The sequence below is a fragment of the Procambarus clarkii genome, chromosome 90 (genome assembly GCF_040958095.1).
Source record: "Procambarus clarkii isolate CNS0578487 chromosome 90, FALCON_Pclarkii_2.0, whole genome shotgun sequence".
NCBI classification, from domain to species: domain Eukaryota; kingdom Metazoa; phylum Arthropoda; class Malacostraca; order Decapoda; family Cambaridae; genus Procambarus; species Procambarus clarkii.
The window spans coordinates 1,757,712-1,768,269 of NC_091239.1; the positions used below are offsets into that span (position 1 = coordinate 1,757,712).

At 38.1% G+C, this 10,558-nt stretch overlaps 1 long non-coding RNA gene across 1 annotated transcript; it reads right to left on the reverse strand.

Moving 5' to 3' along the window:
• Window positions 1–1,009: 1,009 nt before the first annotated feature.
• LOC138359357 (uncharacterized) lies at window positions 1,010–8,105 on the reverse strand. The gene is made up of 3 exons (XR_011225924.1): window positions 8,008–8,105; window positions 5,768–5,883; window positions 1,010–1,250 (listed from the first exon to the last, which is right to left on the reverse strand). It is a non-coding gene; the product is annotated as an uncharacterized lncRNA (long non-coding RNA).
• Window positions 8,106–10,558: the final 2,453 nt, after the last annotated feature.

Here is a 10,558-nt window from a genome sequence, read left to right on the forward strand (position 1 = left end):
TCGGAAACCAGTGTCACCATATGGGACTAGTGGTTAATGAAGACAAAATTAAAGTTTGAATGTAGAAGTCGGAGGCCCATTATATTGGAAATAAACGGTAAAAATATAGAGAGTTAATATATATAAATATTTAGGCATATATGTTGGATATACCTATGAGAGTTTGGAAACTGAGATGAACAGACTGTTGAGTCAATGTCGGAAGAGATTACAACCTCTGAAGGCCTTGGCATGCTGTGGAAAGGAGTGGGAGTCCAAGTGCTACGAATGATGTACTTGAGTACTGTAAGATTTCTTATTGATTATGCTGCACCTGTCATTTCTTGTTTTGGTAAAGGTAGGATGGGCAAGTTGGAGAAGATACAAAATGAAGCCGTTGGGGGTCGTTGTGAGCCGCTGCTACCTTAATTTTTGCCCACACTTGTCTTGCAGACGTTTCTCTTCCAATAGAGCTAGTGAACTCTAGTCAATGTCTTTCCCTTTGTAACTCATCTGCAATGTATGTACCTTTACCTGACTAAAAAATCTAATCTAAATCTATATCTAATCTATATGCTTAGATATATGCAAATGAGAGAGTAATAGAGCGAAACCTTTAAAATACTGAACAATTTGGAGGATATTGATTCATACAATTTCTTCAAAAGGTCAGATGTAACACGAACAAGGAGCAAAGGTTTTAACCTCAACAAGCCACAGTGTAGGAGTGACAACAAATGCTTTTTAACCCATACGATTATGATCATGGCAATAAGGTTTCTAAAACAGTAGGCATTCTTCCAAAGCCAGACACTGTACTATGTTCCTCGCCCTAACCTAGTCACTCAGTATTATTCACTCATTTATCTATGTCTTGTCTATTTATGTCTTAAAGGTTACAAGACGTATATTAGTCAATACAATTGGTGCTTAAAATGTTAAGGATCTCTTGTGAAACACGGGTATTAATAAAAAAAATTATTATGTAAAATAAATAAAAAAGGCCCAAGGGCCATGAAGTAACAAGAATGCAAGGCCGTCACAAGCTGGTGTAAGTAGAGAAGACGGAAGATTCTTCATATTAAAAGACCCTGCTTCTCCAAGATGGCAGTCACACCCTGCTTGCCCTGGACAATCACCATATGGAGAAGGACTGTTTACTGTGAAGGGAAGTCCACAAATGCAATGCCAGCATGAGTCAGTCTTGAAGGGTAAACGATGATGGCACCCTCACAGTAACACAAAAGCCGAGCAAGCCCAGTGAGGAAGACCTGTTGATGGGAAGGAGGAGAATCATTAGTCACAACAAAATCCACATAGAAACAAAGGAGAGAAACAAAATAAAGTGGATGTCTTCTTTTTGTATAGACATAATAAATATTGCCATTTGGCTATGTATTTATATGATATATAATAGAATACAGCATAAAACAAAATAAGAGGGGTGGTAGGAGAAGAAAAGATTAGAGTTCAGTGAGAATCCACAAGGTCTTCTCTGAATACTCTTTATTTTCTTCAAGGCTGTGGGTCCCTACAATTGCACCAGAGGTGGTACACACCCCTATTATTATTTAAACAGGTGAGTACACACACGGTGTTAGCAAACTTAGCCTCCAAACACACACACACACATGGTATCAGCAAACTTAGCCTCCAAACACACACACACACATGGTATCAGCAAGCTTAGCCTCCAAACACACACACACACATGGTATCAGCAAGCTTAGCCTCCAAATACACACATGGTATCAGCAAGCTTAGCCTCCAAATACACACATGGTATCAGCAAGCTTAGCCTCTAAACACACACACACACACACAAACGGTATCAGCAAGCTTAGCCTCCAAACACACACACACACACACACACACACACACACATGGTATCAGCAAGCTTAGCCTCCAAACACACACACACACATGGTATCAGCAAGCTTAGCCTCCAAACACACACACACACATGGTATCAGCAAGCTTAGCCTCCAAACACACACACACACACATGGTATCAGCAAACTTAGCCTCCAAACACACACACACACATGGTATCAGCAAGCGTAGCCTCCAAATACACACATGGTATCATCAAGCTTAGCCTCTAAACACACACACACACACACAAACGGTATCAGCAAGCTTAGCCTCCAAACACACACACACACACATACATGGTATCATCAAGCTTAGCCTCTAAACACACACACACACACACACAAACGGTATCAGCAAGCTTAGCCTCCAACACACACACACACACACATACATGGTATCAGCAAGCTTAGCCTCCAAACACACACACACACACACACATGGTATCAGCAAGCTTAGCCTCCAAACACACACACACACACACACATGGTATCAGCAAGCTTAGCCTCCAAACACACACACACACACACACACATGGTATCAGCAAGCTTAGCCTCCAAACACACACACACACATGGTATCAGCAAGCTTAGCCTCCAAACACACACACACATGGTATCAGCAAGCTTAGCCTCCAAACACACACACACACACACGGTATCAGCAAGCTTAGCCTCCAAACACACACACACACACACACATGGTATCAGCAAGCTTAGCCTCCAAACACACACACACATGGTATCAGCAAGCTTAGCCATTTCAGGTATGGCAAAAATGAGGATCTGAAACATAATACAGGGTACAAAACACAATCGAATCTTCCCATAGTAGAAAAACAGCATGTCAAGGATTTGGGAATAATGATGTCCGACGATCTAATGTTTAGGGAGCATAACCAAGCAAATATTGCGTCGGCCAGAAAAATGATCGGATGGATTATGAGAACTTTCAAATCCAGGGATCCCATCACAATGGTTGTACTCTTCAAGTCACTTATGTTGTCCCGTCTCGAGTACTGCTCAGTATTCACTTCCCCCTTCAGAGCAGGAGAGATTGCTGAAATAGAGGGAATACAGAGAACATATACGGCACGCATAGACGAGATAAAACACCTAAATTATTGGGATCGTCTCAAAGCTCTCCAAATGTACTCTCTAGAAAGGAGACGAGAGAGATACCAAATAATATACACATGGAAGATACTGGAGGGCCAGGTCCCAAATCTACACAGTAAAATAACAACGTACTGGAGTGAACGATATGGAAAAAAATGCAAGATTGAACCAGTGAAGAGCAGAGGTGCCACAGGCACAATCAGAGAGCACTGTATAAACATCAGAGGTCCGCGGTTGTTCAACGTCCTCCCAGCGACTATAAGAAATATTGCCGGAACAACCGTGGACATCTTCAGGAGAAAACTGGACTGTTTTCTAAGAGAAGTTCCGGATCAGCCGGGCTGTGGTGGGTATGTGGCCCTGCGGGCCGCTCCAAGCAACAGCCTGGTGGACCAAACTCTCACAAGTCGAGCCTGGCCTCGGGCCGGGCTTGGGGAGTAGAAGAGCAGAACCCCATCAAGCAGGTATCAACATAGAAAAAAGCCAAACCCCCAATCATACCAGCGATACAAAGATGCGAGAAACAACTATACAGCAGTAAGGGGAGAGGCAGAAAGAAATTTTTAAAAAGGGATAATGGATAAATGTAAAACAGAACTGGGCCTATTCTACAAATTCATAAACAACAAATTGCAGGTAAAGGATAATATCCAGAGGTTGAAAATAGGAAACAGATTCACAGAAAATGATAATGCAATGTGTGAAACATTAAACCAAAAGTTCCAAAGTGTGTTTATACAAAATGAAATCTTAAGAGAACCAGACACAATAAGAATTTCTGAGAACATCATAGAGCGTATAGAGGTGTCTAGAGATGAAGTGGAAAATATGCTAAAGGAGCTAAGTAAGAACAAAGCAGTTGGTCCAGATGGAATTTCACCATGGGTTCTGAGAGAATGTGCATCTGAGCTCAGCCTTTCACTTCACCTGATCTTTCAGGCATCCCTGTGTATAGGAGTCATAGCAAACATGTGGAAAAAGGCTAACATAGTTCCAATCTACAAAAGTGGCAACAGGGAAGACCCCACCCCTCTCAGTTATAGACCTGAATCATTGACAAGTGTAACAGTGAAAAGATTGAAAAAAAAAAAAAAAACTAAATGGGTAGAACACCTGGAGAGAAATTATATAATATCACACAGACAGTATTGTTTTCGATCTGGAAGATCCTGTGTATCGAATTTACTCAGTTTCTATGATTGAGCCACAGAGATTTTAAAGGAAAAAGGTAGTTGGGTCGACTGCATCTATCTAGACATAAAAAAGGCTTTCGACAGAGTTCCACATAAGAGGTTGTTCTGGAAACTAGAAAATTTTGGATGGGTGACAGGTAAGCTTCTAACATGGATGAAAAATTTTCTGACTGATAGAAAAATGAGGGCAGTAATCAGAGGCAATCGGACTGGAGAAGTGTCACAAGTGGAGTACCACAGTACATGCACCAGAAATGTTCATTGTCTACATAAATGATCTACCAGTTGGAATACAGAATTATATAAACATGTTTGCTGATGATGCTAAGATAATGGGATGGATAAGAAATTTAGATGATTGTCATGCCCTTCAAGAAAACCTGGACAAAATAAATATATGGAGCACCACTTGGCAAATGAAATTTAATGTGAATAAATGCCATGTTATGGAATGTGGAATAGAACATAGATCCCACACAACCTACAAATTATGTGAGAAATCTTTATATAATTCTGATAAAAGAAAGAGGTCTAGAGTTGATTCTAGATAGAAAACTATCACTTGAGGCCCACATAAAGAACGTTGTGTGAGGAGCCTATGCCACGCTTTCTAACTTCAGAATTTCGTTTAAATACATGGATGGCGAAATACTAAAGAAATTGTTCACGAGTTTTGTTCGGCCAAGGCTAGAATATGCAGCGGTTGTGTGGTGCCCATATCTTAAGAAGCACATCAACAAACTGGAAAAGGTGCAAAGACATGCTACTAAGTGGCTCCCAGAACTAAAGGGCAAGAGCTATGTGGAGAGGTCAGAGGCATTATATATGCGAAAACTAGAAGACAACAAAAAGAGGTGATAAAATCACTATGTACAAAATAGTAACAGGAATTGATAAAATCGATAGGGAAGATTTCCCGAGACCTGGAACTTCAAGAACAAAAGGTCATAGATTTAAACTAACTAAACAAAGATGCCAAAGAAATATAAAAAAATTTCCTTTCGCATACAGAGTGGTACACGGTTGGAACAAGTTAGGTGAGAAGGTGGTGGCGGCCAAGACCGTCAGTAGTTTCAAAGCATTATGTGACAAAGAGTGCTGGGTAGACGGGACACCACGAGCGTAGCTCTAATCCTGTAACTACACTTAGGTAACTACATTTGGTGTCAGCAAGCTTACCGTCGAAACACACACAAACAGCCTGCCTATTATTCAAGGCCTTCTCTGAGTACTCTCTATTTTCTTCTCTGAGGCTATGGGTCCCTAATCTTGCACCAGAGGTGGTACAACTTTTAAGTTTTTAACTACTGCACTGAGCACCTGATTTTGGCAAAGACTTCTTAGTGCAATTGTCAAGGACATAGTTCTGGTATTTTTTTGTTTATAAATATTCAGGTATAGTTAATGTCAAAATGTTTCAAAACTCAACAATTTATATTCAAAACAAAAAAAGTAATGAAAACATTACAAAACATTAAAATATAGCCTAATTAATTTTTTAATAAAATAGCACAACTCTCAGAATGTCTAAAGGTGCTTTGAGCAATGAAGAAGTTAATTTTATATATATAATATTATATATATATATATATAATATATATTTACCTGTGACTACTGCTTAGCAAAAATTTGATCTCTGTGAAAATTATCTCGTCATTGCTAGGAGATATTTTAAGACCATGATTTGCTGTGGATGGCACTGTAGTCTTCAAGTCATCAATCTAAAAATAGAGGTAATCTTTTAAAATGTAAATTTTGTATAAAAAAAATGCAAAAATAAATTGCAAGAATAATATGAAGTTATTATACAATTTTTGTTTAATTATTTAAATATTTGTGAGACATTATTAAGAAATGTATGAAGTACAGATTCTCTAAGACCTGATATGTATCTGCTTATGTTCCACCACATTACATTCAGGGCTGAAGAGAAAACACAGCCAGTAAGGTAATGATCACTTAGGATGGACTGGGATGCTACATGTAGGTTGGGGCTAAGCTGCGTGAGGCTAGGATGTCCCAGCTCGCCTTGTCTAGGCTGGGCTGGGCTAGGCAACACTAGGAAGGAGTCAACAAATCTCTGGAGTGCCTTACTTTTCCTGATATCCTTAAAAAAGCAAGAATGATGCCATTTTATAAAGGAGGCGAGACAGCAGACATAAACAATTAAAGAAAAATATCAAATCTACTTATACTTTCAAAAATATTTGATTTTTTTTTTTACAAACATCTCTTCCTACTATGTAAAATTCAACATGAATACAAACACACACACACATCCCTAGGAAGCAGCCCATAGCAGCTGTCTAATTCCCAGGTACTTATTTACTGTTAGGTGAACCAGATATAGAGAATAACCACAAAATGCTATCTTTATAAGAACTATCTTGTAAAGCCACTAGTACACGCAGCATTTCAGGCAGGATATATTATATATATATATATATATATATATATATATATATATATGAATACATACATACGGGACAAAGAGCCAGAGCTCAACCACCGCAAGCACAACTAGGTGAGTACACACACACACACACACACACACATTATATATATATATATATATATATATATATATATATATATATATATATATATATATATATATATATATATATATATATATGAGTGTCAGACCATGGAGGAATGATTTTTTTTTATTTAATTTATATAAAAAATTATTCCTTCTGAAGATGTATTAATATATGAAAGTACTTAAGGAAATTCCTGTTTCAATTCTTCCTCCGTGGTCTGACACGGTCACATTTTTCATCAAGTGTTAATTTTTGTGATTTACACACACGTGGCATGTTTACACACACATTATTTATATATTATATATATATATATATATATATATATATATATATGCAATTGACGATCACAAAACACTGATAATTTTATGCGGAAAATCCACAGAGAAATATGAAATGAGGTGAACGTTTCGGCTTTGTTAAAGCCTTTGTCAACACCAGACTGACCTAACGCAACTGATCTAACTGATCCCGTGGTCAGTCTGGTGTTGACAAAGGCTTTAACAAAGCCGAAACGTTCACCTCATTTCATATTTCTCTGTGGATTTTCCGCATATATATATATATATATGGAACCCTCAACCCTATAAGTGGAGGGTTCCTACATACTCAACCAGAGGTGGTACCCTCTATATATTAATAAAAAGGCAAGGCTATGCTAAATCTTGGCAGGGATTGGCTTGGCTAAGCTGGTCAGGGCTTGGCTAGGGTAGGAAGGACTGGTCATGTTTAAAAGCAAGGCAGGGTTAGGCTAGGCAAGACTAGGTAAGAGTATACTGGGATAGGCTTGGCTACGGTAGGCTAGGAAGAGGTAAACTAGGATAAGCAAGGCTGTGCAAGCACTATGCACAGCTAGAATGAACTATGCTAAGATGGTTTAAGCTGGGCTAGGTTAGGATAAGCTGAGTCATGCAGGGCCCCGATTGACCAGTGGAGTCTAATAGTCTAACCTTCTAGCTAGTTTGCTGACCTAAGAGTGTAAATGCCTAGCCCCTAACCTGAGATATATACAAGAGTTGTTACATTCTTGTACAGCCACTAGTACGAGTAGCGTTTCGGGCAGGTCCCTGGAATACGATCCCCGCCGCGAAGAATCGTTTTTTCATCCAAGTACACATTTTACTGTTGCGTTAAACAGAGGCTACAGTTTAGGATTTGCGCCCAGTAAATCCTCCCCGGCCAGGATACGAACCCATGACATAGCGCTCGCGGAACGCCAGGCGAGTGTCCTACCACTACACCACCTGCTGCAATATTATTATAAAAGAAATATTACTTATTATAATCGTAAATACTAAATACCTGTTGTGTTGATTTAGGGGCGAGGACGATCGTGGGATCGGATGCGAGCCACAGGTGGCCTACACCATGCTTTCTAAGGCGTCCCTCTCATAACAAAAACAAATCCGTGCATTCATACACAAACAGAGATCCCGTGGTTATGCGAATACTTGCAATTCTTTTACTTTAAATAATAACAATTAGATTAATAATAATTAACATAATTTTTACTCAAGATTCACAAACATCATTAATACTATTTTAAAAAAAAATTTATAAGACATCTAAAAACAGATATACAGACCTTGTGTGATATTTATTTCAACATTATATATTAATAGAATGTTGTAACTATTATTTTTAAATATTAGGTAGTTTCCAGCTACGTATATCGCATATAAACGTTGCAAAAAGATTTTAGACTGAATTAACACATTACACATTTATGGAGTAATTAACAACAAAACAATCTTTATTTTCATTGCAGAACATATATCAGAGCATACTAGTGACTCATACATTCAAAATAGTGTGATTTTTAAACAATTCGGTTGTAAACCCGCAGAACGGCCTACCCGCCAAAGACGTAACATAAGAAATGGTATATAATTCATTATTTTAAATTACATATATAATCATTAATAATATTCGGCAGCTATCGAGGTTCTCCATAGGTAAATTCCTGTACTCTAACAAGATGCTACTTGCTGTTTAGCTGTTTAAATTCTTGGAAAATTGTAATGACCAGCGACATAAAATATAACAATGAAATAATAGCAGGTAACTGTAGGTGAACGAAAAATTAAATTCCAAATTGATTAGATGTTTTTCTAAATATAAAGATCGACCTGAAGGAATTTTATGAATTATGGACTAATTAAACAAAAAAATTGGTAATTTTACTTGAAGAACAGATACCAGAGAATAGTTAGTGAGTACATTTATATTGTATAATGGGAGAAAGCCCCTGGTAGCCGCGAATTAAAATAACCACCTACATTAATTGATAACTAGGAAATAGTATCTGGAAACTTTATCTGAACGAAAACACAATACCAATTTGTTTAGATGTTTTTCTTAATATAAAGATCAACAGTAAGGAATCTTATTCATTATGGACAAATTAACAAAAAAAAAACGATAATTTTCATTGAGGACCATATATTAGAGCATACTTAGTCACTTATATATTAAAAGTATTGTGTATTTTGAACCATTGGGGTTGTAAACAAACAGAACGGCCTACCCGAAAAGTCGTAACATAAAATGTTGCATATGTTTGCTAATTTATTATTTGATAAATGATTATTATTAATTTACGACAACTATAGAGGTTTCCCATTAGTTAAATTACTGTAGTCTGACTAAATGCTACTACAAAACATATATAAATCCTGGGAAAGTCACAATGACCAGCGACATTAAAGCATAGAGGGTTAAATAGTAGCAGGCAACTGTCGGCGAACGAAAAATTCATTTCCAAATTTATTAGATGTTTTCCTAAATATAAAGATCGATAGGCTGGAATTTTCTGGATTATGGCCTAATTAAGGCAAAAATATATATATTTTTACTTGAAGAACAAATATCAGAGCATAGTCAGTGAGTTATAGAATAATAAGAGTGTGGTATTTCATTGTATAACAAGAGATAGTCCATGGAAGCGAAAATAGACGTAGTTTTACACAAAATAACGTCCAAAAACAGCCGTAGAGTCAAACGGCAAATGTTGACGTTCTTTTTAAGAGGACAGGTTGAGGGGGAACCCCCCTCTCTCCTCAACATATCCTTCCCAGGTAAGGGGACCCCTCCCTCCTCTACATAACCCACATGCTCGCATCTATCTATCTATCCATCTATTTTTTTTTTTTTTTATTAAGATATGAGGTACATCTGCATTAGTGCAGCTACCCTAGACTATATGAAGTGGAGTACAGTGTGTCAAAAAAGCTAACTAGGTGATGCTAAAAAATCCCCATCACACAGGATGGTTAGTCATACAGAGGCATGTGATAAGCGGTCTGCACTGGCAGACTCCGGATGCATTTTGAGGATATCAACAACACAAGATTGAATAAGGTAGCAGTGGTAATACAAGTCCCCATCTCGCAGGATGGTTAGTCATACAGAGCCATGTGTTTAATAGCCTGCACTGGCAAATTTTGGGTATACTGTGAGGATATCTTCAAGAATACGAGAGTGAATAAAGTAATTGCAAAGCTCCAGGTACCTCATGCCAACTGGTCTGAAAGGTCTAATAACTGGGCATTCAGTGATGTAGAGCGGGAGATCATGCCGTAGTTCCTGCTCACAGAGTTTGCAACTGGAGTGCTCAGGATTGGGAGACCCGTCACCTGCAGCCACCTGCCACAGGTAACGGTAACCCAACCTGATCCTTGCAACCACTGTGTCGCACAGTCTAGTGGACGTTTTGTGCTGTCCATAGATGTAGGTTTCAGATCTGAACAAATCATAGCTTTATATACTAGTACTTTCAGGTCGTTGGGAGTCAGTAAGTTCTTTCCTATCAGATCTGAATGTTTGGACCAATACAGTTTTGACAGCAGAGATG